Source organism: Protopterus annectens, chromosome 5.part0 (genome assembly GCF_019279795.1).
Source record: "Protopterus annectens isolate FY-2018-M chromosome 5.part0, PAN1.0, whole genome shotgun sequence".
NCBI lineage: Eukaryota > Metazoa > Chordata > Ceratodontiformes > Protopteridae > Protopterus > Protopterus annectens.
The window spans coordinates 530,387,571-530,414,110 of record NC_056735.1 but is presented as its reverse complement, the minus strand read 5'-3'; positions in this window follow the sequence as shown (position 1 = coordinate 530,414,110).

Genomic DNA, 26,540 nt, shown 5'->3' with positions numbered 1-26,540 from the left:
TGCTGGACAGAGGCACGGCAAACTAATGGGTATAGTATTCTTCAACCTAAGGGGTGGTGAAAGCCACACAACTCTGGCTAGGCTTATAAATGCCCTAGGGCAGATAGCCTAGTATGAACCTATGAACCTATGAACCTATGCACTAAAATGCCTATCATGCCCCTAATTGCTTGTATCCAGGAAAACCATCTCTGTGTAAAGTAAATATTTTCCACAGAAATCATTACAGGCATGGTTTTTATCTGTATACCAGCACTGATTCAATTTTTTGAGGGATCACTTCTTTCCTTTACAGTTGTGTGATTCAGGCATGCATATTTATTTATTTATTTATTTATTTATTTGCAGTTTGTTAACCGGGGAAGTCCACTGGGCCGTATTGAGCCCATTTTCAGTGAAGTTTCATTGGGGGAAGTTAATAGAGGATTGGGAACAAGAGCATTTTCATGTTGTGGAGAGGTAGGAGTGAAGAGAAGATGTAAAACTGACAGGGTTATGTATAGTTCTGAGGGATAATGGGAGAGCGTTCCACTTTCTGGCTAGGGAGAAAGAGAAGATAGGTTGTCCTGGAGGATGTCTGGGTTTGTGCAGCAGGTGTAAATTCTTGTTTTCAGATCTAAGGGACCTATTGGGAATGTAGGAGGTGAAGATGGAATTAAGGGATGAACAGTCAGTGGGTTTAAAGATGAGTTTGTGAGCAGTAGTAAGTTGTAAGTAGTCGAGGTAGTTTGGTAGCTCCAGCCAATTAAGGGAGTGAAGTGCATTACAGTGGTGGGAGGAGTATTTGGAATTTGCTGTGAATTTGTCTATCTTGTTGTAGCAGGCTTCCAGCTTGGCTTTTATGGAGGCTTGGAAGTTAATAAGTAGAGGTGAACCATACATGAGAGAGGGGAGAAGGTAGGTAGATGTTAGTGTTTTCCTAGATGAGGGGGTTAGGCATTGACTGTGTCTGATAAGCATCAAGTTTTTGATGGTTTTTTTGATATTTTGTTGTACATGGATAGTGAATTTTAGTTGTTCATCTATGACTACTCCGAGGAGGTTTGTGTGGGGGACGATTTCAATTAAGGATTTATTTTGGCTATACATTTTGAAAGTTTCTTTATGTGATATGGTAGATTTAGATGTGATATGGTAGATTTAGATGGGGTGAAAATCATGATTTTAGTTTTGTTTGGGTTCAGAGCTAAGTGGTTGCTGAACATCCAGGCTTCAGTGGTGGAGAAAGTGGTTTGTGTTTTGAGTAATAAATCAGAAATTGAGTCGGCTGAGCAGACTACTGTTGAATCGTCAGCATACTGAATTATATCGGCATTAGAGATGGAGGTGCAGAAGTTATTGATAAAGATGTTGAATAATAGGGGCCAAGTATTGAGCCTTGTGGGACTCTGACAGGGGTATTGAGGTAGGATGAGAAGGAGTTTTACCATTTGATGGCTTGTTGCTGTCTCGAAGATAGCTAGAGAAACAGTTTATGGTGGTGGGGGAGAGATAGAAGTGGGAGAGTTGTGATGGTAGCAGAGGGTAGGAGCCAGTATCAAAGTTTTTTGAGAGGTCTAATAGTATGGTTGCAACAGTTTTTCCTGAGTCACAGGCCTTGTTAACTGTGTCAAGGAATGATATAAGGGGCAGTAGTGGTGCTGTGACTAGGCCGAAAGCCATGTTGAGATGGAGATAACAGGTTATTTAGGGTAAGATGGGGCATGATCTAAGTATGGATACACTTTTCTAGTATTTTGGAGATTGGGGAAAGGATGGCAATAGGGCGGAAGTTGGATATGTCATGGTTTTTGCCTCCTTTGTGGAGTGAGAGAATGTAAACCTTTTTTCCATAATTTGGGTACATAAGGGTCCAGAATAGATCTATTAATCAGGATACTAATAGGGTAAGCAATGACTTCAGTGGTGAACTTTAGGAAAGTGGATGGTAGGTTATCAGGAGCATTAAAGCAGGGTTTAAGCTTTAAGAGTAGTCTTTTTATAGTTGAGGTAGAGATGGGTTGAAGTGTAAAGCTGGGGGCAGGGAAGGAGTTGGGGTTAGTGGAGGGAGAGGAGAGTTGACAAGTTTGTTAGGGGGTGGGTGAATTAGTGGAGGGAAGGGAGTGTTGGCACGTTTGGGAGGAGGAGGGTAAATTGGGGAAGGGAGTGTTATTTATTTTGCTAATATTAGTAAATGTGGCAGTGATGTCAGCTATACAGTTTATAAAGAAAAAGTTAAAAAGTGATACTATTTCCTGGGAAGTCATGTTGGGATGTGGGCAGGGATTTTCTCTGGTGCCTGGGTTAAGGAGAGAGGAGATGGAATTCCAGAATTTTTTTGGGTTTAGATTTTGACTGGATTAAAGTTTAGTGTAGTATGTTCTTTTATCCTTATGAACTAGTTTCTTTACTTGGTTGCGGAGTTGTTTAAAGTGCAAGAGCAAGTCTTGTTTTATTGTTTTTTCTGTAGTACTTCAGGGTTTTCTCTCTGAGATGCATGAAATCCTTTGTGTGTTTGGTCAGCCATGGGCCAGGATTAGTTTTCATTCTTTTTATATGTATTGGTGCTTGGTGGTTTAGTGTGTCTATAAAGGAATTATTGAAATAGTTGATGGCATCATCTAAAGGGAGTGTTTTTAGTATGCTCCAGTTTATGCTTTTGAGAGTGTTGGACAAGAGTAGTGGGTTGAAGTTTGTTAGGTTGCGAGTTTCTTTATAGTGGTATTGGTTTGTAGGGTGCTTGGAGACTGGTGGATGTATGAGGGGAGGTAGTCACTTTCGGAGTCAGGTAGGGTTCCTGCTTTAGATATTTTATTGGGGTGTGTGACAAGTATCCAATCCAGAATGGACCTGGATAAGTATTCTTTGGAAGGTCTGGTTGGGCAGTTTATGACTTTGGTGAAGATGAATAGATTTTTATTGTTGTTAGAGGGATTGGAGGTTACACTTGTCCAGTTGATATTTACGTCCCCTAGGATAATTGTTTGATGTTTTATGTTGGAGGAGATCCAAGACAGGATGTCTTCTTGAGCTGGGATGTTGTTTCCTGGTGGGATGTAGAGGGCAACGAGGCCGAGTTTTTTATAGTCGTTTATTTTTAAGAAAGTAATGGTTATTTCGGCATTAGCGAACTGGGGAATGTGGTTGGAGTATGGTATTCTAATGAGGGAGTTAGCAAGAATTATTGCAGCTCCACCTCTTTTTTATTGGGTCTTTCAGATCTGATTATTTGATAACCGGGGGGGGGGGGGTTCAGAATCCTTGATATAAGGTTTGAGCCAGGTCTCAGAGCAATGATGTCAGGTTGATTATGGGAGAGACATGCACAGAAGTTGGTATATTAGTGTATGTATATATATATATATATATATATATATATATATATATATATATATATATATATATATATATATACATACACACACACACACACACACACACACACACACACATATATATATATATATATATATATATATATATATATATATATGTATATATCTCTTAAATGAAGGGGCAAATTCCTTGAAGTGGAGGTTACAGGGGTTTTGTTTCCCTGGAAAAATTATTTTTTTTCTTATTTCTTCTAGTTGAAGATGCGGTTGGTTTTTGTCACTCAGTTTTTGTTACTGATTTATGGTAGAAATATCTCAGTTTCTCCTGTTTCAACACCCTTAATAAGTAGCACATTCTTCCCATCTGTGGCATATTTCTAAATATACTACCTAAGACAGGTGTTTATAGACTCATAGTTTCATAGGAACTTGCTAGACTACTGATAAGAAACCCAACCTTACATTTTTATGGTAGCTTTTAGACCTTTTATTTTGTGTACAATAACCTAGAGATGGACAGAAGAAGGATGTGTTACGACAATTAAATATTGCATCTATCCATGAGGCATGAGTGGTAAACAAAGAATAAATTTGTAGTTATCCATCATTGCAGAGAGTAGAGTAAAATAAATGCTTTGCTATAGAAATGGCATTCTCTGTGACATATACTTTCCCTCCAACATATTTTACTTATGTTGTAGATTATATTGAGATCCCTTTAGTGGGTGTTTATACCACTACTGGGCTTGCAAATATATAACAAATCTGAGAGGATAGAGACTGTTGAGGCTCTATATGTAAGGCAGAGGTCATGTCTCAGTAGTATGTATGCTACTCAGAAGGGAGTCAAGGCTTTGAGACTGTCCACATACTTCTTTTTTATGATATATGCCCTTGATTTTCTTAATGAGGATGCATTGTGGTTGCTCCATTTGTGGCAAGTGTTTGAAGAAGTGTGTACCAGGAGGGACATAATTCTGAATGATCATGCTAATGAATACTGAGTACAGTGAAATGATTACATCAGTGGACCTGGATAACATACCTTTAGATAGAAGCTGTAGAAAGAAAAAGGACTTCATTACAACAGAGGTTACGTGCTGATGTAATAACCTCTTTTTCACAAAAAGTCCATTGAAAAGACTTCCCAAAGCCTTGTGGCCTGCCCAGAAAACTGGAAAAATATCAAAATATTCTAATAGATTAAACGAAAAGGAATTAGCTAGTTGGGGGGAGATATTATACATATACATATATATATATATATATATATATATATATATATATATATATATATATATATATATATATATATAAAATAACAAATAAAACATGGTCAGTCATATCAGGTAGTACAGACTAGGACACATTGAAAGACAGTACATAGTTTGAGGCTTCTGATATATGTCTACTTATGGCTTTCAAGGGAAATGTAGACCTCTTTCAGACACAAAGCTGATGAGAAATGGGGGACTGCATAATGTTGTCGCATCTCCAGAAGGTTTTGGAGGAAAAAGAATAACACTGCCCTTTTTATAGATTAACTAGCACAAATATATACTAAATTATTAGAACAAACTTTATGCTAAAATATGTAGAATAGTTGCAAAACTGCATATTAAATATTTTAAGTAAAGTAGGAGTTTGTATTTCTTAAGAAATATTTTGTCTGAGATAATAAAAGTTTTTTTAAATAAATTTGAGTAATAACCTGTTCATGATAAAATCCAAGGAAGTTGGGAGATATAATTATATAAATGTTGACATAAACAAAATAGAAGTACCTGACAAAATCTCTTAAGAATATTATAGTTTTAACCCTCTGAGCTAATCTACCAGACAATAACTTGTGTGTGTGTGTGTGTGTGTGTGTGTGTGTGTGTGTGTGTGTGTGTGTGTGTGTGTGTGTGTGTGTGTGTGTGTATATGTATATATATATATATATATATATATATATATATATATATATATATAAACATTTCTGCCTATATGTCAAATACATTAATTCTATCAAAATTATTTTTTTTCTTTTAACTTTTATCTTCTTGTAGGCTTCAGAGATCTTAATAATTTTTACTTTCTAAAGCCAATTGCATTAACAATAAGCATTTAGTTTCACATGTTTCTTCACATGTTCTCACTTCTGATGAATATTTTATGTCAAGGCTCAACATATTTGAAAATGTATTTAAAATATTTTGTTCCTCAGCAAATTAATAATCAAGGTCTTGTGAGAATTTAAACTTTTACACCATTTTATTTTAAATGGTGTTCTGATAAACAAGGATCAATTTTTTGAACTCATTAATCAAACCTTCATCTACTGAGACAGAGACCTAAAGTAGAGATGGGAAAGGGGACACTGCACTTGATAACACAGTCATACAGGTTGTTTCCTATTATTAGCTTCATCTTTGATGCTACCTATCCGGAGAGTCTATGGCAAAATTCTCAGGAAAACAATGTAATGCTCACACACACACACACACACACACACACACACACACACACACACACACACACACACACACACACACACACACACACACACTCACATTAAATATAAACAGCAGGCATGGCAAAGCAACAGCCGATGCAATGAATCCCAGACTTTGAGAAAGCATGCAAGACTTCAAGTGCTAAACATTATATGACAAATGATAGTGTTCCAGTTTTAGCACTCATTTCTGGACTCAGGAGACCACAGTACAAAGTGGAGGGTGTAACTATGATTTCTAGAACAGTACATCATCTTCATTACCATTATATACACCCCCCTCCCATGACACACTCCAGGGAAAGACATTTTTTTCTATGTATACAAAACTCTTGCATTGCTACTATCCCAATAGAACCTTGTTTTTTTTTTTTCCTGTGGCCTCACACAGACTAAAATTATTGCATTAGAGACCGTTAATTGATAGCTATAATTTAACAAGTATATAATACTTCATAAAGACTTGTCCTGTTTGATGGTTCATTTGAACTCTTTCAATCTTCTTTTCTGATTCATTTGCTCTTTTTTGACTTTATCTGTGTGCTTGAAGATATGGCATTCTAGTTCCTTTGTTCTGGGAAAATGTTACCACTTTTAAAATGAATTTGTACACAACAGCATAAAAGGTGTATCCCTGCCTATTTACATGATAAAACTAATTTGGCATACTTCAGTTTTGCTGGTGTACTTTAAAGAAATTAAACAATGTTACAAAGTAAAAAACAATCTGGTACATTTTGCCATTTACCAAAATGTACTGTATATCTGATAACATATTTAAGTGTTCATCTAATAGCTAAAACATATGCCATTCTAAAGCATGTTTATCTAATTGCATAAACAATAATGGCACCAAGTCAACTCTTTAGGTGGTATTCATACTCATTTCATAGATGTATTATGGCTATTTGCACTGTCTGCAAATTAGCACAGCTAAGCCGTGATTCATAGAGGCCACCTGGGCCATCAATAAAGCTATGCAAAGTAAGTCATAAAGGAGGTACAGGATTTGATTCTCACTTTTGGAAGGGAAATTGGCGAGGCTTAAAATGGCCCAGAATGGCAGCTCGCCTAGCACTTAACTATGAATCTATGAACCTATGAACCATGAGATGTAGATGAGATATGGTGTAAGTCAGTGTATGGTAGCAAAGCATTATATCACTTGTTTGCAATAGATTGTGGAAATTTCCTGCTTTTCAGCTCTATCGACATATATGTTATTAAAATCATAGTCTTAAAAGTCCTGTCTACATTGCAATCTGTGAAAATGCTTGCACTTGCTACTAGCCTTACTATTTCCGGGAGTGAGTTGTTTGTCTTGACTGAGCCAGAACTGCTTGCACCCAGCGACACTTTCCATCCAAGAAGGCAGTGATATAGGTTGAGAATAACTCATTATAATTTTAATAAACAAGAGATACTTGTAGAAGTATAGCTGTCACAAGCAGCTTCCTGTGCCAGAAACATGAAACAGCTCCTTATCCTCTCAGCCAAACAAAAAGTGCTTTACTTGCCAATTGGCTTATTAAAGTTAGATCCACTCATCACCCCCAAGCTACTCCGTTGAACAGCAAACAAGAAATAAATAAAATAGCTGTTCTTTCTACTGGCACATTGTCCTCCCCCCTGCCCCAACCATTCAGGTCCCATTTCTATGCCCTGCCCTCAACCAAATCCCTCCTTTTGCATTTTTTATTATTTTTTTTTTCTTTTAAACTGTAGCAAACCACTTGCTACAAATGAAGCAAACATTTGCTAAAATTTATATCCTGTCTGCATGGAGTGCTATAGTGTTCAGCTTTTAGTTAAAAAAAAAACAAAACAGTTTTTTTTTTTTTTTTAAACTGTAGCATACCATTCACCGAGCACTACTGTGCTCTGGTTTGACCATAAATGTTATAGCAACTTTTAAAAGCTGATATTTCATTAAAGAGAGACCTAGAATGGCAGATAGTGTCCCCAACACTTTGCATCTGGGGTAGTTGCCCTTTTCACCCCATGCTAACTATGCTACTGGATACTTGACATGTTCAGAGTAGATAGGAACATTATAAGGGTCTTAGCAGCTATGTATCATCCCCATGGGGTACTGAGGAATGAGTGGACTTCTTATCCCTGTGGACACTAAGCTATGTATTATGTATAGTCTTCACTATACTTGCCATGGGGACCTTCCAGAGACAGACTCGGGACATGTTGGGGATCTCGCAGGCTTCTGCTTTGAGGATACTGCAGCAGTTCATGGATGTACTCTTGGCACAGGTGGATCATTAAATCTAGTGTCACCTCAGAACATTCATTCTTTTATATTTAGATACATATATTTATTAAGACACTACATTTATATACACATTTTTATACATATGCAGATATACATTTTTGTTTATGCACTGACCTTATTATACCAAGTATCACTTTGGTTGATAATAGTTCTTTCGACTTGTATATGGTTTCATGTTTTTGATGGCATCTACTATGTATAGTTTCTAAGTTGCCTCGTATTATTAATAATATAACTATCGCATGCAGTTATTTATTAGGCTGTATACACTTTCGTACTTGATAGTATGCTGCTCACAACATGTTCTTATATTTACTTCAATTTTTATTGTTTCTTATGGAATGAAGTTATTTTAATTTTTTAAAAGTAATATGCATACACCATTGTTTATTTCTGTTGCATCTTGAGATGATTTTATGTTTATATATTTAGTTTTTAGGTTTTATGGCGCTTCTGCTTTAAAAGTTGGTTGATTAATTAACATGCAGATATTTAAAGCACATGGTTCCTGTGCTTCCTGTTTGTGATCTGAAGAAGCTACTAGTTAGTGAAAGCGCTTATCGTGGTTTATCTGTGTAATAAACTGAATTATTTGTCTCAGAAGACAGGATTACTTGGATTTTTTACACATAGAAGGTTATTTCTCACTCTGTCAACGCTTGCTTGAGTTATTTATCCATTTACTTATCTTTTTTATAAGCAAGCGTGCTGTGGCAGTAACCAGCATTTTTTAATTTACCTTTCACCTCAGAACATAGCCAGAGCTATTTTATGGGGTGGCGCTTTTCCTTGAGATACTTGGTGTGATAGATTGCCTCCATGTTGCAATTAGTGCTCCTCATGTTCCACAGGGGGAGTGGTACTACAATAGGAAGGGCTACTATTGCATCAATTGCCATGTAGTGTGCGATGCTTGGCAGTGTCTCACCAACATCTCTGCCCAGCATCCTAGCAGTGCACATAATTCCCTATTCTGGCACTCTAGCTCACTGCACAATCTCTTCCTACATGGTAGGATGCCGAGTGGTCAATGTTATTGTAGGTAAGTTAAAAATATTTCTTTTTTATGTTGTATTTAATTTGTTATTCATGGTAAAATGTATTGCTGAATACTAAATCGTTTTTCTTTTGCTCTGCCCCCCCCCCTCTTTTTTCTCTTGTTTTTCAGGTGATGCTGGATATCCACTGGAGCCATGGCTCATGACACTAATGAGAAATCTTAGATGAGCTGCAGAAGACACCTGTAACACATCCCTGTCCCAAACCTGTATTGTCTTCAACAGGGTCTACTACCTCTTAAAGAGCTATTTCAGGTACCCGGATGAGTCTGGGGTGACCTTCAGTATGACCTAGCTACTCCATGAATGATGTTTACTGCATGTTACATTCTGCATAATATGATCATGCACTGGTGTTGAAGTGATACATGCTGTCACTGGTTCTCCCAGTTCTAGCTCCATTATAACTAATGATGACCAGCCAGCAACAGTAGTGAGGGACTGCATGTGGTAGACTTATGCACAGCATATGACTGCACAAGTAAAGAGGTGGCAACTAGTGCAGAACTATGGACTATAGACAATCAGGTTACTGTTTCTCTTATTGTAAAGAACACAAAATATAATTAATGCATATAGTGATATCTGTGGGCTATACTGTGCGGTGCATGATCTGTTGTCACTGTTCATCAGACATTTTCTTTCATCTTACAATATTTGCTTTATTTCATAACAGTTGATCATATTACTGTTTGTAAAACTCATGCCTGAGTGCTCACTGACTACTGTTCATTGATGTCATAAGGCATAATCACCTTTAACTATTTTACAATATAACTTGTTTAGAAGCAGTATATATGTGTGTGTGTGTATGTATATATATATATATATATATATATATATATATATATATATATATATATATATATATATATATGGGTCTATATCACTTAATCAAAGTGACACTTCAACGAATGGTATTTTATCAGAAATGCCATTCATCAATTTCTGCTCATGTGGGGGGCTGTGGCCCCACACTCCCTGCTAATTATATATACCAACTCCGAGATTGCACAACAATTGGAAAAGAACAAATGTACCCATCCTCACTGTAATGCGATCTCAGTATGAACAGTTCAACGAACTGTTCAATGTATGTACACTGAAAATGCTGTTCACTGAACACATTTTTCGTTGAAATGATTGGGACCCATATAGATATACACTCACACACACACACACACACACACACACACACACACACACACACACACATATATATATATATATATATATATATATATATATATATGTGTCTACATCAGAAGACTGAAAACTCAAAAGACTGAATCCCGGTTGGGCGTGGCCAAGGATGAACACAGGATAGCAGCAGATTTCTTCAGCTCCACCAATTTCATTACATTGACAGGAATTAATTACTTAAAAATTAATTTTTGAAGTAATTTTCTTTCTAAATATGTTTGTTTTATATAGTTCTTGAACTATATCTAAAAAAGAAAGGAAATCTTAATAATATTCCTGTCAGAAATTACTTTGGAAATTTTCCTGTCAGTTTATCAGTCTGAAATGAGTTCCAGTAAGACAAATTCTCAAGACTCCAGCATCAAGAAAGAACTTCAGTCTCTGATAATTATAGTCCAGCAACTTACTGCTAAGATGGATAAAATGGATACTAAAATAGACACTTTCATAGAAAAAACTACAAAACAAATAGACTTGTTACATATGGACCTGCAACAACAGAAGATCCAGATGACAGGCATAGAAGAAGCTGTGAATGATATGGAAAATAGAATACAAGAAGAGGAAATCAACATTGAGTTTCTGCTGAAACAAAATACACATTTACAAACAAAGCTGGATGACCTGGAAAATAGATCTAGGCGCAATAACATTAGGATTTTGGACTGCCAGAAAATATTGAAGGTAACAATATTACTTCTTTTTTAACAACATGGCTCCCTAAAACTTTAGATTTACCAGAAGCATTCTCTTTTGGTATCGAAAGAGCACATAGATCTATAGCTAATACTAACTCTAACAAAAACTATCCTAGATCAGTTATAGTTAGATTTATATCATCTTTTGATAAAGAGATGGTTCTTAAATCTGCTTGGGCTAAAGCTCCTGTTAAGATTAATGAAACAACTGTGCATTTTGACAATGACTATTCTTCCATGGTATTAGCTAAAAGAAAAGTTTTTCTGCCACTAATAAGGGAGCTTAAAAAACACAGTTTAAAACATACCTTCTGTTTCCTGCCAAGCTTAAAATCTTCCTTCCTGATGGTCCTAAAATTTTCGATGACTTAGACTCTGCTTTACTGTTTATCAAAAAAATAAGATTTTGGAAAAAATAGAAGAAATGGAATGGGCTAGTCCTTCGTTAAAGAGACTGGCAACTGAAACTTTTAGTGGAAGACTTCAGAGAAGAAGAAGAGACTAAAAAACAAATGATTTGTACTATGTTTTTTTTTTCTCTCTCTCGTCATTTTATTTTATTATTAATCTTTTTAAATATAGTTCCTGCATTTCCAAGAAGCAACAAATATTTTGAAAAAAGATTTAATCAAAGTTATTCTCTGTGTGCAAAGAAATGTTTTGTTTCATAACTAGTCAAAATATCTGGAGATTTAATGGCAAGCTGTGATTTAACTTGTTTCTCTTTCTGAAGAGGAAAAATAAGGTCAGTAATTTGATACATTTTTTTCCTTTAAAAGTTTATATGTTCTTCAAATGCTATTCCTAATTATACTTTCTTGATTACACTGCTTATGCTTGTTTGTAAATAATCTGTCATGCTTTAACCAATAATAATTAGAACTAAATAATAGTAAATAATATGTTTTATTTTTAACTCTATTAATATAAACAGTAAGTAACATTCTATTGTATATACTTCTTATAGCTTTCGCTTACATTTTTTTTTATTTCTGCCTTACACCCTTTTACTTTCTACTCTCTTTTCTTTTCTTTATTAATATATAGAAATGCTTTTGATCATATAGACACAGTAAATAATAAGATTTGCATAGGAGTTGAGTTGGGACAAAAATGTTGAGTTTTGTTACTTATTAATAATTTTGGGCTTGATTTCACTTACATAGAGTCTGTAATAACCTGTAGAATGCATTGTGAAGGTTTTGTTATGTTTAGATGCATTTACACTGCTAAATGAATGTTTGTCACTAGTTTTTAATAAGTTTCCCAAAATGTTAAGAGAGACAATCTGGGATGTGGGCTGTCTCATGCACAGTGTCCATGAGCTACTTCAAAAGCTTCAACTCTCAGAATTCTAACAGAGAAGCTGAAAGCAGCTGGTCTCACCTTTGACCTAGATATCACACTGACACATCACAGATACAGGAATAGCAGATTAATAATATGTGTTAAAACCTATGTCCCAAACATATACATTACTATAACTCATTTAATTCATCTGATTGACAAGCATAAATAATTTTATAACTCTATACTGGAAGAAATTGTCATGTGATATATTTTAAAGCAGTAGTATAGCATGTTTGTAAAATCTGGTTACTAAAATGTGTTTGCTGTGCATTATTTTGTATAAAGCAGACAGATTTATTGAAGGGACAGCAATGTAAGATGGTGCTCAGTAAAGATACAACTCAGTGAGATCAGATATATATATATATATATATATATATATATATATATGTGTGTGTGTGTGTGTGTGTGTGTGTGTGTGTGTATGTGTGTGTGGGTATGTGTGTGTGTGTGTTTGTGTGTATGTGTGTGTGTGTGTGTGTGTGTGTGTGTGTGTGTGTGTGTGTGTGTGTGTGTGTGTGTGTGTATGTGTGTATGTGTGTGTGTGTGTGTGTGTGTGTGTGTGTGTATGTGTGTGTGTGTATGCATGTGTGTATATATATATATATATATATATATATATATATATATATATATATATGTATATGTGTATATGTGTGTGTATGTGTGTATGTATGTATATATATATATATGTGTGTGTGTGTGTGTGTGTGTGTGTGTGTATGTGTGTGTATGTAGATATGTATATAAATGTTTCTGAGAATCTGCTTAACTATGAAGTATGATTTATAACAATTTCTATGAATACAATATTTTATTCTATTGGCAATAATGAGTTTGAGTAAATGCTCATATACAAGCAATTCAAGGTTTTATTTGGAAGCTGTTAACTGTATTTACATGACAGAAAATAGATGCATCCTAATATATGTAATGTCTGAATCATATTAGCCAAAGTTTTTGATTTAAATGAATGTTAGAACTTATTTTTCTCTCCTCTTGATTTCTAACATCAAGATTATTTGAATGCTATTTGCATACAAGTGTTTTATATTACAAATATTACATGGATGTATATATTAGTATGAACAGTTTTTTAAAAAAAAAAAAAGGTTTATTTTAGTTTATATGATGCTGTTTTACCAAATGTGTAGTCTTGTCTTGCTAGATAATTGAATTGAAAACTGTTAACTTCAGTTAAATATAACTAGTATTAAATTGATAAGGTGGTAGCTGACGTACTGCTGCTTAGGGTAGGGGGTTAACTTGAGTGGTAAATACTACTCTAAGTTGGAGTTTACAACTCCAGGCTGGATGCAAGGTTTAATCCTTACATTATTTTCACTTGTTCATTGATATTTGTATATAGTTTTGACATCCACAATATATTTTGTACATTCATTGTCACTACAAACAAAATTGAATCCTATACGAAATCCCATAAGAGATTCAATAAATACAGCTATATTTAAAGGTACACCTAAAGGAGGAGATGTAACATTACTTATCTTGTTATTTGTTATTTTGATCATAAGATTCTTAAGTTTTAAAAATGCCAAATGACATCTTTAAAAGGAATTTCTTTAAACATTAATGGATTGAATAATCCATGTAAAAGGGCAAGCCTAATAAGATACATTAATTTACATAAGGCCAACTTAGTCTTCCTTCAAGAAACCCATCTCTTGAAAATAGATATTGATAAACTAGGCACAAACAAATTTACAGTATTGGTTATTACCAAGCACACTCAGAAAAAGAGGAGTGGCTATTTTATGGAATAAAAGTATGCCCATTCCTAAAACCATTAAGTCTTATCAGGATGACAAAGGAATGTTTTGTATGGTTACAATACAAATTAATGGGAAGACTTACACTTTAATTAATGTATATTGGATACCTGGAATTGGTATTAATACAGTGAAACATCATCTTGATAAGATCATATCATTCTCTATAGGAGATATTATTTTAGCTGGTGACTTTAATTGTATACTACATGAAAGTGATACTACCACTATAGGAAATAGAAGAATTACATCTAATGCAAAACATTTAAAGGATTTTGCTAATTCTTATCATTTGAATGATATTAATAATCAGATAGATTCAAAATCATTACCATACACCTTTTTTCTAACAGATACAAAACTTATTCAAAAATAGATATGGTCTTTATTTCTAACCAGATGGTAACAGATTTAATTAATTCCAAAATCATTTCATGTCCTATATCTGATCATAATTCAATTGTTTTTGAATTCATGATAAAAATACTCATAATGTTCAGATCAAAAGGATACCAGCATACTTAACTCAACTAAAAGACTATAAAGAATATATACTTTCAGAAGTAAAACATTTTTAGACATAAATAACACTCCTGAAGTCTCCATTGTTTATGTTTGGGATGCCTTAAAATCATATCTATATGGACAAAGTATCAGATGGTATAATAATAAAAGGAAATCTTGGGATAAGGAATTGTTAGATATTCAAAGTAAATTAGACTCTTATAAACATAATAATAAAGAAAATATTATGGACAAGAAAGTTATTGAAGAAATAAACAAACTAAATGAGAAATACAAAGAAATTTTAACTCATAAAGTTAAAATAACTTTAGAGAAATACAAGTTTTTGTCTTATTCAATAAGCCCCAAATACATACATAGACTTAAAAATAAAACAAAAAGGTTGAATAAACAAAACCATATCTAAGAAATCTTTTCTCTAAGGAAAAAGAAGAATGTTTCTAGTATGCCAGAAATATTAGATGAATTTAGAAATCACTTTCACAAAATTAACCATAATAATATTAACATGGAACCTAAAGATAAAATAAAGGAGTTTATAACCACAAATATGAATAAAAAGCTTAATAAACAACAGATTAAACTATTGGACAAGAGTATTTCATATACAGAAGTTATTACACAAATAAATAAGCTTAAATCAAACAAAGCACCGGGTAATGATGGTATTATACCAGAGATATATAAAATCCTTTCTAAAAATACATATTCATTAATACATAAGGTTTTTATTTTGGCCCAAACTGAGTTAATAACCCCCCATCTTGGCAATATACATTTATTTCGCCAATTTTAAAACCTAATAAAGATCCAACTAGATGTTCTTCATATCGGCCCATCTCATTACTTAATGTTGATTATAAAATATTTATGAATATCTTTGCTGATAGATTGAAGACAATCATTCCCGGCATTATAGATATAGATCAGACAGGCTTCATTGTAAATAGAAATACTTTTGATAATATAAGAAGTACTTTAACATTAATAGATTTTGCAAATAGGAAAAAGAAAGATTTAACACTTATTAGTCTTGATATAAGTTCAGCATTTGATTCAGTAAGTTGGGACTATCTGTTTACCTTAATGAAGTGCACAAACTTCTCGGATGCATTTGTAAATCTAATTGAACATTTATACAAAGGAACGTTGGCTTATATTAAGGTAGGAACATATGTTTCACAAAAATACCCATTCTTAAAGGTACAAAACAAGGATGTCCACTTTCTCCACTATTATTCACTTTAGTAATGGAGCCTTGGGCTAATTTGATCAGAAACAGTACTGACATAGAGGGTTTTGAAATAGATGAAAATGCAACATCCAAAATTCAACTTTATGCAGATGATGTTCTAATTACATCAGCAGGATCTAATTCTTCTATACAGTCTCTATTTGATAACATGATGAATTTTAAAAGTATTTCTGGTTTAATATTCAATGAAGAAAAATCTAAAATACTACCTATATATACACGAAAAAATATTCTCATTAGTGATTTTACTAAATATGTACCCAATTCAGGTCAGATAACTTATTTAGGTATAATACTATCTAAAGATATTAAATCTATTATATATAATAATTATAATACCTGTTTTCTTAATATACAAAATCTTTTTAATACCTGGAATAATATGTGTTTTACTATGGAGGAGAGACTTACAATTATTAAAATGATAATATTCCCCAAGATTTTATACTTAATACAATCAATAATACTTCCACCTACAAAAATAATTATCAAGAAACTGAACACACTAATGTTAAATTTCTTATGGGCACCTAATAGACCTAGGATTGCATTAAAGAAACATACTAATAGCTGGACTTAAGGGGGTATTTCTTTTCCAGACTTTAATTTATATACTATCTCTTCTATTGTAAAAGTTATTACTTTATTAATAGATCAGTCATATGTCACAAAATGGAAAGATTATTGGGAGCTAATTAGTATACACTTCATGAAAATCTCCTTAACACATAAAAATATGATTGTAAATAACTCCATGTTATGGTTACTAAAGGAATTTTGTACTTCACCTATTACACCTAAACATACGGTTTGTTACCCATTAAATATTATTATTAGTTATCGTAACTTTATATTCATGCACCCTAAGTATAGGGAATGGAATTTTATTGTATTTCCTATAATGTATACTCAGGGCATGCTTTTGTCATCTACTTCTGAAGGAACTCATTTAGCTATAGATAATGATCTAAAGTATTGGTATCAGTTGATATCTGATAATAAAGTTAAAAATCTAGATTTCTTAAAACAAGAATTTGATCTAAGAGAAACTTGCTGGTTAGAGGTTCAGACCTTTAGACAACATCTCATTAATAAAATAGATTTAATGTCTATAACTGTTAAAGAATCTATTCCAACACTGATTGATTACTTGATATTAAATTTACAACATAAAGTTTCTGATAAAGGTAAACTTTCATACATACATAAAGTTATCAGACAAGAAACTTTTTACAGTATAGATTCATACTGGAATTATTTCACTTCTATTAATGGGGACCCACCAAATCAACAAGATAAACAATATATATTGGAATCTGCTTATAGAACTACGTATTCCATTGTCTGGAGACTTTATACATGGAAATTTTTACATAGATCTTTTATACACCTTTGATGATGAATAAAATAAATAATAAAGATAATCTATGTAAGAGATGTAATGTAGAAATTAATGCTGACTGGGCTCATATGTTTTATGACTGTATAAAATTGAAAGAATACTGGAAGTCAATTAATGAATTTTTGCAGGCTCTTTTTACAGATAATTTCATTATTTCTAAATCTCTTATATTATTCAACACACCTGTACCTCAAAGTGTTAAAAAAGGTTAAGCTTCCCTTGTTATGGTCTATTCTAGCAGTGGCTAGGAAAATAATAACTAGAAATTGGATTTCAGATACACCTCCTTCGTTCAATGAATTTAAAAATGTTATGAATATAGTGTGCCATATGGAAATAAACACAATTAGGACTAGAACAAATAGAAAAACATCTTATTTTATTGTATGGGATAATTTACAAAATTTGTTAAAAAAATTTTAATTTCAGTAGCATGGTATTTTAGTTTAATTAATTGATCTGATTGTAGTGGATGTCTTTGTAAATACTTTAGTTGTTTTGTTGAATATTATAATAATACCTATTTTTAATTACTTGTATAAAATTGTTATGATATTTCTCTTATATGTTAAAGCAATAAACCTGTTTTGAAAAAAAAAAAAGACTGAATCCCAAAAAACTGAAAATTCAAATTACTGAATGATGGAATTTGACCCTTTTCCACTGTTGTGCAATCTTAGAGGTGGTATATATAGTTATCAGGGGGTGTGGGGGTCACAGCCCCCCCCCCCCACACGTAGGTTGCAGGGGAACTTGCCCTTGCCTTAAAAATGTGTTCAGTATTTTGAATTTTCTTTCTTTTGGGATGCAGTCTTCTTTTGTTAATCTTCGGAAGTAGAACCATTTATATAAATCACATCTCTTTAGACAGGAAGAAAAAAAAGTTTGAATTTGCATATTTTCATTTATTATTTCATTAATGTAGGTATTACTGAAATTGCATGCAGAAAGTTTTTTTTATGTAGGCCATGAATTATTTGCAAGTATATTAGCTGAATGACAAATTCCTTTCTTTTCAGAACTGCAGCTGCACACACAACATGACTGAATTTAAATTTGATACTGTGTAACATAATGTGCTTGTATTGAATGTATTTTCTCTTTTGTCTCTCTTCCATCCCTTTTTCCTCCATTTTTTCTTATTTTATTTATGCATTCCTTTACCATTTATTATTTTATTTCTGTCCCATTTCTGTTAATTTTTCGAAACCTACAAAATTCCTTGGAGCAACCCAAGCACATGTCTCCCAGGTTAAGAAGAGCTCAACCTCTGCCTATCCATGTAACATATTCACTTTCTAAGTGCTTTCAGTGTCCATGGCTGAAATATGGCGTTATGTAAACTATGCAGGCAGGAATACAGCCAGAACCTGTTGTAGTTTGATCTGTGCAGGAACTATGTCAGGTGTTGGAGAGGGCTTGTGTTTTCAGGTGCAGCGCTGGGGCATTTTAGAGTCCAGGGTCATGGCTGGGCTCCTTGTATCAAACCATGATGACAGACTGCTGCAGGGCCAGTACCAGGTCTCACAGTATAAAGCAGAGGCCTGGGGCCATCTGGCATGTGACTTCAACACTGCCACTGGTATCTACTGAACTAGTGAGCAGGTACGGCACCACTATGCTGACCTAAAGTGGAGGAAGGGGGCGCTCTTGGCCCAATGGATCCAAGATGCTTGGGACAACCATGTTCCAGCAGTTTGTAAGTATCTCAGATATAGCTGTACCAAATTCTAGCCTGAGTATGTGTTAGACAGGTATGCATAATGTTTGTTTCTCACCCCTACAGCTGCAGCAGAGAGGGCTAGCAATATTGAGGCTCATGCCAACAGACTGAGATGGATGCACTGACAGGCTGGTGAGTACAGATCTATCTTTCAGTATATAGTGACATAAAGTAGAAGGAGTACATTGTTTACTGCCAGTAGGTATAGTGTGTACTGTGTCTAATGAATACATGACATTTCTCACTCTAATATTGATCCACAGGATATCCATTAATAAAAAAGTGTTATTTCACTGTAATAAAGATTTATACCACAAACTATTGTGTTTACTCTGGTATGTTGTAGAAATAGAATGTGTACAGGTTCTTCACAGCAAATATGGCCTTGACAGCATGAATTAACTGAGGCTGTTCTGAGAACAAGCTAGTATGCAAAACAGCAAAATGTGTAGCTGTAAAACAAGATACAAAAGGAAATATGTAATATTGTTTGCACTAAAATCTGAACCCTGAATAGTAATGTCTACAGTGTTATAGTGTGTTCCCTGCAGCACTGCATTCTTGTGTTAACCTTTGCTTTCCATATTGTATTATTTCAAAGGATTAATACACAGTACAATAACTATCTGCCATATATGAATATCAGGATTATAAGGTCAGACTGTCTAACCCAGAGAGTATTAGGCAGAAATTAGTCAAGTAAGAGACATCAGTTTCCCAGTAGCTCAGTGTGATGAAAAATACTCCTGTTGCTCATTTTAGTACACCCAGACATGGTTTGAATCCAGGGAGTGGTACTGAGATGTGTGCATATATACACTAAAGAAATCTTGAATATTTGTAGAAACAGTCAGAAAATGTTAACAGATATTTTCTCCACAGGTCTTACAGGTAAAGAAATGTGTGTAGTAGTTGTATGAAGGGTATACTAATACACGTGTACAGCTGTTCCACTGTCCAAAGTCATATGCCTGCAAATGACAGCAGGATAGTTACATACACCATGCACTCTCCCTGATACATGTCCCTCAAGTGTCACACTGTAATGGCTAGTGGTCACTGCTGCCAATCACCTTGGACACAGAGAGGAGTCCAGGGAAATATGCCAGTAGCTGACTCACACAACGTCAGTGCAGGGTACCCCTTCTTTGTCAGATATGTAACCCTGACATGTACAAGCCCCCTCTAGTAATGTACTCATAGTTGTTGCAGTGTGCCCCATACCATTACAGGTTGACAGTTTAACACGTATGTATGAGCTACAGAAGTTATGGGCCATAGGTAGATGTAAAGTGAGGGCAGACCTGTAGAGTATTGAGCAGTACTGTTGTGAAAAATAGAAGCCTATGCAGTTGTTAATAGACTTTTTTGTCTACACCCATCCCTCATCTGCATCACTAATTATTACTCATATACTGCAGGTATATTTTTTTCAGAACCTAATGTTGGGACTTTTATTATTGTTTATATATATATATATATATATATATATATATATATATATATATATATATATATATATATATATATATATATATAATTGTTTCCATATTAACATACCTAGTTCCAATACCATTGTTTGTGGCCTGTTGCCATCAGTGTAACTGGCATGCTGTTATAATGCTTACTGTTGTTACATTTATGCATGTGTTCTGCTTGCTATGCAACTGTTTTCAAATATGTTGGTTTGGGTTAATTGGAACACCCACGCATGCTGTTATAACTAATTTTGAAATTTTTGTTCATGACTAATCAGTATATCTTGGATAACTTCAACACCATAGCATGTTTGGGAAGACAGATCCTGGTGGATCTGCCTGTCCCACCTCATCTGGCCATGGCACTGGGCCCCAGCACGTCTGGGACCCAATCTGGAACTTCCTCATCCACTGGTCCTGCACCACCTTCAGGTGGAACTGCCTCAGGGGACGGGGTCCATTCCCCCCTAGATGCAGGTGTTGAGAGGAACCTATCACCCACCGCAAGTTCCGGGGTATGGTGCACAGCGTCATCCACTCTGAGTTGGATGGACAGCTGCCCCAGATGGAGGGCCACCTCGTGCACCTGGAAGGGTAGGGTAGCCATGTTTTCCAGTCCCCAGCACAGCCACCTTCAAGGCTGTGAAGGTGCAGTGGTGACTGCCCATGGGTGGGAACCTCAGTCCCTATCTATTTGGGGGCTCATGGGCCTTCTGATTGACAACCACTCTCCCCGTTCAAGGTGTTTACCCCCTCATGTGTCATATACCACCCCTGTCTGCTGTCTTGTGTGTCTTGTCTTTCTGTGAATGCAACCTATCCTACCCTCTGTACCTCTTCAAACATACCTACACCCCTTCCCCAACATCCCACTATAACCTTAATAAAAAAAAGGCATCTGTCCCACAGAAAAATCACAGGTTCATAGGTTCATACTAGGCTATCTGCCCTAGGGCATTTATAAGCCTAGCCCGAGTGTGTGTGGCTTTCGCCACCCCTTGGAATGAGAATACTATGCCCATTTAGGGTTTAGTTTACTGTGCCTCTGTCTAGTAGTGACACAGAAGTGACCCCCAGGGTAAACCTACGATCTCCCATCCACTCGTCAAGATTTCTCTTGAAGAGAGTCAGTGAGGGGCTCTGCCTAACATTGACTGGGATTCTGTTCCAAAGTGTAGGGAGATTCTGGGTTATGAATCTGTCCCTCCAGCACGTCCTATTTATTTCTGTGTTGAGGTTCAAATCTCTCACTCTCATGGCTCTGGTGGATTTGGATTTTTTCTGAGGTGGAGCATGTCCATTAATTCCGAATTGGACATGGCCTTGTACGTCAGACATAGATCACCTCTGAGTAGGCGGTATGCGACTGAAAAGAGCTGGAGTTTCTTTAGCCGGGCAGCATATGATATATGTTTGAGACCCTTGATCCTCTTGGTGAGGTACTTTTGGGGTCTTTCTAACTGCTGCAGGTGTCGGGTAAGGTACATCCCAAATGGGGCATTGTACTCAATTATGGGCCTGATAAGGGAAGAGTACAGGGGCACAATGACCTCTCTTGATCTAGATGTGAATCCTTTCATGATAAGGTGGGTAATATAGAAGGTCTTCCTAACCACCTTGGCAACGTGAGTGTCAAATGAGAGGTTACTGTCAACTTGGGTCCCTAGGTCCCTGATTACTTCTTCCATACTTAATGGATTACCACTTATGTGGTAATTTGCGGGGACTTTGTTTTTCCCAAAGGATATGACTATACATTTTTTGGCATTCAGTTTAAGGCCATGGCTCTGGCACCAGTTATCCGTTTCTATGAGGCCTTTTGGAAGGATGCTTGTGTCCGCTGGAGTATCAATTATGGTGCCCAGTTTGCAGTCATCTGCAAACTTTGTTAGCCACAATCCTCCTATGTTTGCTTGCACCTCGGAAAAATAAATGCCGAACAAGAGGGATCCCAGGACCGAGCCCTGTGGGACACCGCTTGTGACTGGCTTAGAGTCTGAAATGGCTCCAGCAATTCTGACCTTGTGGGTTCTGTCCTTGAGCCAGTTTGCAGCCCATCTTATGACATATGGGTTTACGTTTAAGCTGGTGAGCTTGTCTATGATGCCCGAGTGGGGTATTGTGTCGAAGGCTTTTGCAAGATCAAGGTAGGCTGTGTGAACTGCCTTACCCTCATCAATGGCCTTAGTGATTGTTTCAAAAAAGTCGACCAGGTTCAAAAGGCAGGATCTGCCCTTGACAAAGCCAAATTGGGTAGGATCCAGTGTCTGTAGGTCCCCAATGTCTTTGTTTATGAGTTCCAAAATGATCCTCTCCATAGCCTTGCAGCCCAGGCTCGTCATTGCCCCATATGTAGCTCTACATTTCACCCCCATGTGCAGTGACATAAATCAATCAACACTCAAATTACTCTCCAAATGTATGTTGCCAACACCCCTCCCTGTGCGGTGTGAGGCTGTAAATTCCAAGTTTTCCACATCAGTCACAGCTTTTGCTGTAGTAGAAATGTAGAGCTATGGTACTTTCCTACACCCATCCTGAACATCCCTAAGCTGGTTTTCCTTATGTTTTACCCCCTGATTGCCCCCATTTCACCACTTTCCTATCACCCTATTTTCTTTTCTTTATTTAAAATTAACACGGGTGTAAGTAGGAGTAAGCACCGCTAAGTGAAGCTAAGAGGACTTAAGTGTCTGTTAACATGGCTTAGCTTCACACAAAACCACACAAACCCACTTACAACTGCTTAAAAGTGCTTTAATCACTCTGTCTCCATCAGCTCTTGTTCTTCCCAGTAACAAAATAATCAGCCCTGCCACATCTCAAACCCAGGATGCTGTGCACTACAATCACAGCAATGTACCACTACAACATCTGAGCTGTGAGAATTTGTAATGGTTTTACAAACATATAATGCATTATGGTAATTTAACATTAATGAAAAAAAGTTATCAGAACCAAGTCTTGAACCCAGAACCCTGTGCATTATAAGCACAGCAACATACCTCTACACAATCTGAGCTGTGAGGGTTTGTAATGCTTTTACAAACATATCATGCACTACAGTCATTTAACATAAGGAAAAAAATACATATCCATAGTTCTGTGGTACAGCAGTAGCATTGTTACCTCACAGCAAGAGGCTCTCCCATTTGATTCTTGGCTTGGCTTGGGAGTACCTTCTGTGTGGAGTCTGCATGTCCTCCCCATGGTTGCGTAGCGTTCGAGAGACAAGCGTGCATAAATGGGCTTTCCTTCGTTGAAGGTTGGGCATCGAGCTGGCACCTCGGCATTTCGTAAAGATCTACTGCCAATCATTAACGGACAGGAGTTCCGCTGTGGTGACCCCTTACTGGGAAATAGCCGAAAGACAAACAGCAAACATATATATAGTAAAAAAATGCACTAAATACTAAGATACATTTCACTAACTAAGAACGAATTTCGTGACACAAAAGCATTCAAAAAGAATTAAAAGGAAAACAAAAGCAACTCTTGTATTATTTAGTGCTTTCATTTTCTTTAATATCAAGACTTCTTCAGAATGACGTTTCATTAAATGTTCCAGTAACCCAACTGAACTCTAGTGTATAAAGACTGTCTGAACAAACATATCCTGATTGCCAGTCATACACTACATGGACATATACTGCCCCAAGTCACAGTCTACTGGGAATTCTGAGGTGTTAGAGGACATTTCTCAGTCTGTCCTTACAAACATATACACCTGATAGACCACCAACAACTGTAGCAGCATGCACAGTCAGATAAAAAAGGATCTATGACACTCACATCTGCCACTTTCCCTACTCAGCCCAACAAACATTCACACACTATACTGCTACACGATCTTGACAGTCTGTCAATGATGGCCAGACAAATATAACTCTCAAATGTACAGATTTCCACAGAATGCCCAGGGTGTGGGACCATATTTATGGCCACTGCCACATACCACTTCCAGGAGTCTGCTAAGTCACTACCATGATATTAGGAGTGAAGTCACTAAATCATGATATACCATACCTCTGAACCTCTTACTGCAAGACATCTGGGCAAGGCCTGACATACTTAGGGGACAGGGGGCCAAAAATAGGGACATATCTCACATAATAGTGTTACAAACTGAAACAGTTGCTGGTTTTTCAGGGTTTGTTGTAACATAACATCCCATCCCTGAAGAATATGATGTCTGAAACACAAATGGATGTCAACATGTACTGACTTCAATCCTCACATTATCCTACTGATTTCTCAAAAACAGAAATTGTCTGAGGAACACACTAAACATAAAAAGCAAACCTCTGGGTATTCTGTGGACATCTGGACAGTTGAGAGGTATGTCAGACACTTATCACTGTCAGACATCAAGTGACACAGAAAATGCATGTCCAGATAAACCCTGTTAATCTAGCAATCTTCTATGTGTATAACAGCAATACTTACTCACAATCTGTACCCAATTCTGGTACCCAATTCGGGAACTTTGTCCCCCATTTTGTTGGCCTGTCTCCATATTTCTTGTTCTGAGAGGTATTTCCACCTACCTTCTGTGAAGCTGTAGCCCCCACACTTCCATAATATCCTCCTCACAGGCAAGGAAAAGGGGAAAGGTCCACATGAAGGTCTTAATTATAGCACTGTGTTCCTATGACATTGACTAATGGAAAGACAACACAGCTGCTCTGGATGCAAGTAGCAAGTGGGAGACACCAATTGGTGCACAGGCCATCACCTGCTCATGAGCATTACCTATAAAAGGCAAGCTTCTGCCTATGCAAAACAGGTCTGAACCCATCTACACAAACAGACTGCAACTACACAAACCTAAACATTTGCATTATTCTGAGGAAACTCTTCAGCACTATACCAGGTATGTCAATCAATTAAGCATGTAATGGAATGCAGAAGGAGGGATGCAATAATGTGAAATAGGAAGTTAAACACTAGGGCACAACAAGACTTGCTGGACTCACATGTTGCTGTCTGGCACCTATGGCCATTCCTGTTGGCCCTGTCTGCAGTGACATAGATCACAGTTCTGGCCCCTGAGATACCCCAGCCAATGTCAGCTCATGTATGACTACTACTGGAGTGTCTGTTGTCCAATACTCACTGTGACACTGCTAGGCCAGCTACCTGGGATGTTGTACATATTCATATGTCACATGCAAATGCTACTATGATACATATGTTTGTCCTACAAATGTAAGAGACTTATATTGGGTATGTGCACGGTAAAAAACTGGCACAAAAGTGTGTGTTGAACTGTATATTATATACTGAGCTCATACCTTTCAACTGTCCAGAGTGTTGGAGACTGACCACATGTTTGCCTCATATTTGTAGTCAATGCGTCATACAGTCATGTAGTGTCTGTCAAATCACTGGCAACCCAGTAAAGACTGAAGTAAAACATAATAGAATACATTTGAATGTCAGATGTCATATCCTGCTGAGTATTCCTGTGAATGCAAAACTGTCTTTGTTAGCAACTAAGTGTGTTACAGCTAGATTTATAAAGTGTCATTATTTTCTGGCTTTTGCCCACCATTGATTTGTGCCTTTCTGCAGATGTCTTGATCTAACAGGAGCTAGGGGTCATAGCATGAAACTTATGTTATTGCAAGCGTACCTTGTCCTAGAGGATGCTGACATTTGTGCAGTCACTGACATCTGGTTTGCAGCTGTGGAGAGCACATTAACCTTGACAGGTTATTTATCCCCCGATACGTTTAGACCCCAAATGGAGGGCTGCAAAGCCACAGGAGGTGGAGTTTTAAACAATATCATATTCATACACAGTTCCAGGCTAGCCAAACAGTATGACGCATGGGAGACATCCCAAGTGCAGTACACTGTTGACAAAACACCTATTCAAATCATAGCTAGCTACAGACCTCCAACCATGACTCTGGACACCAAACCACTTATCTAGACTTGCTTGAATCTGTCAAGATTCA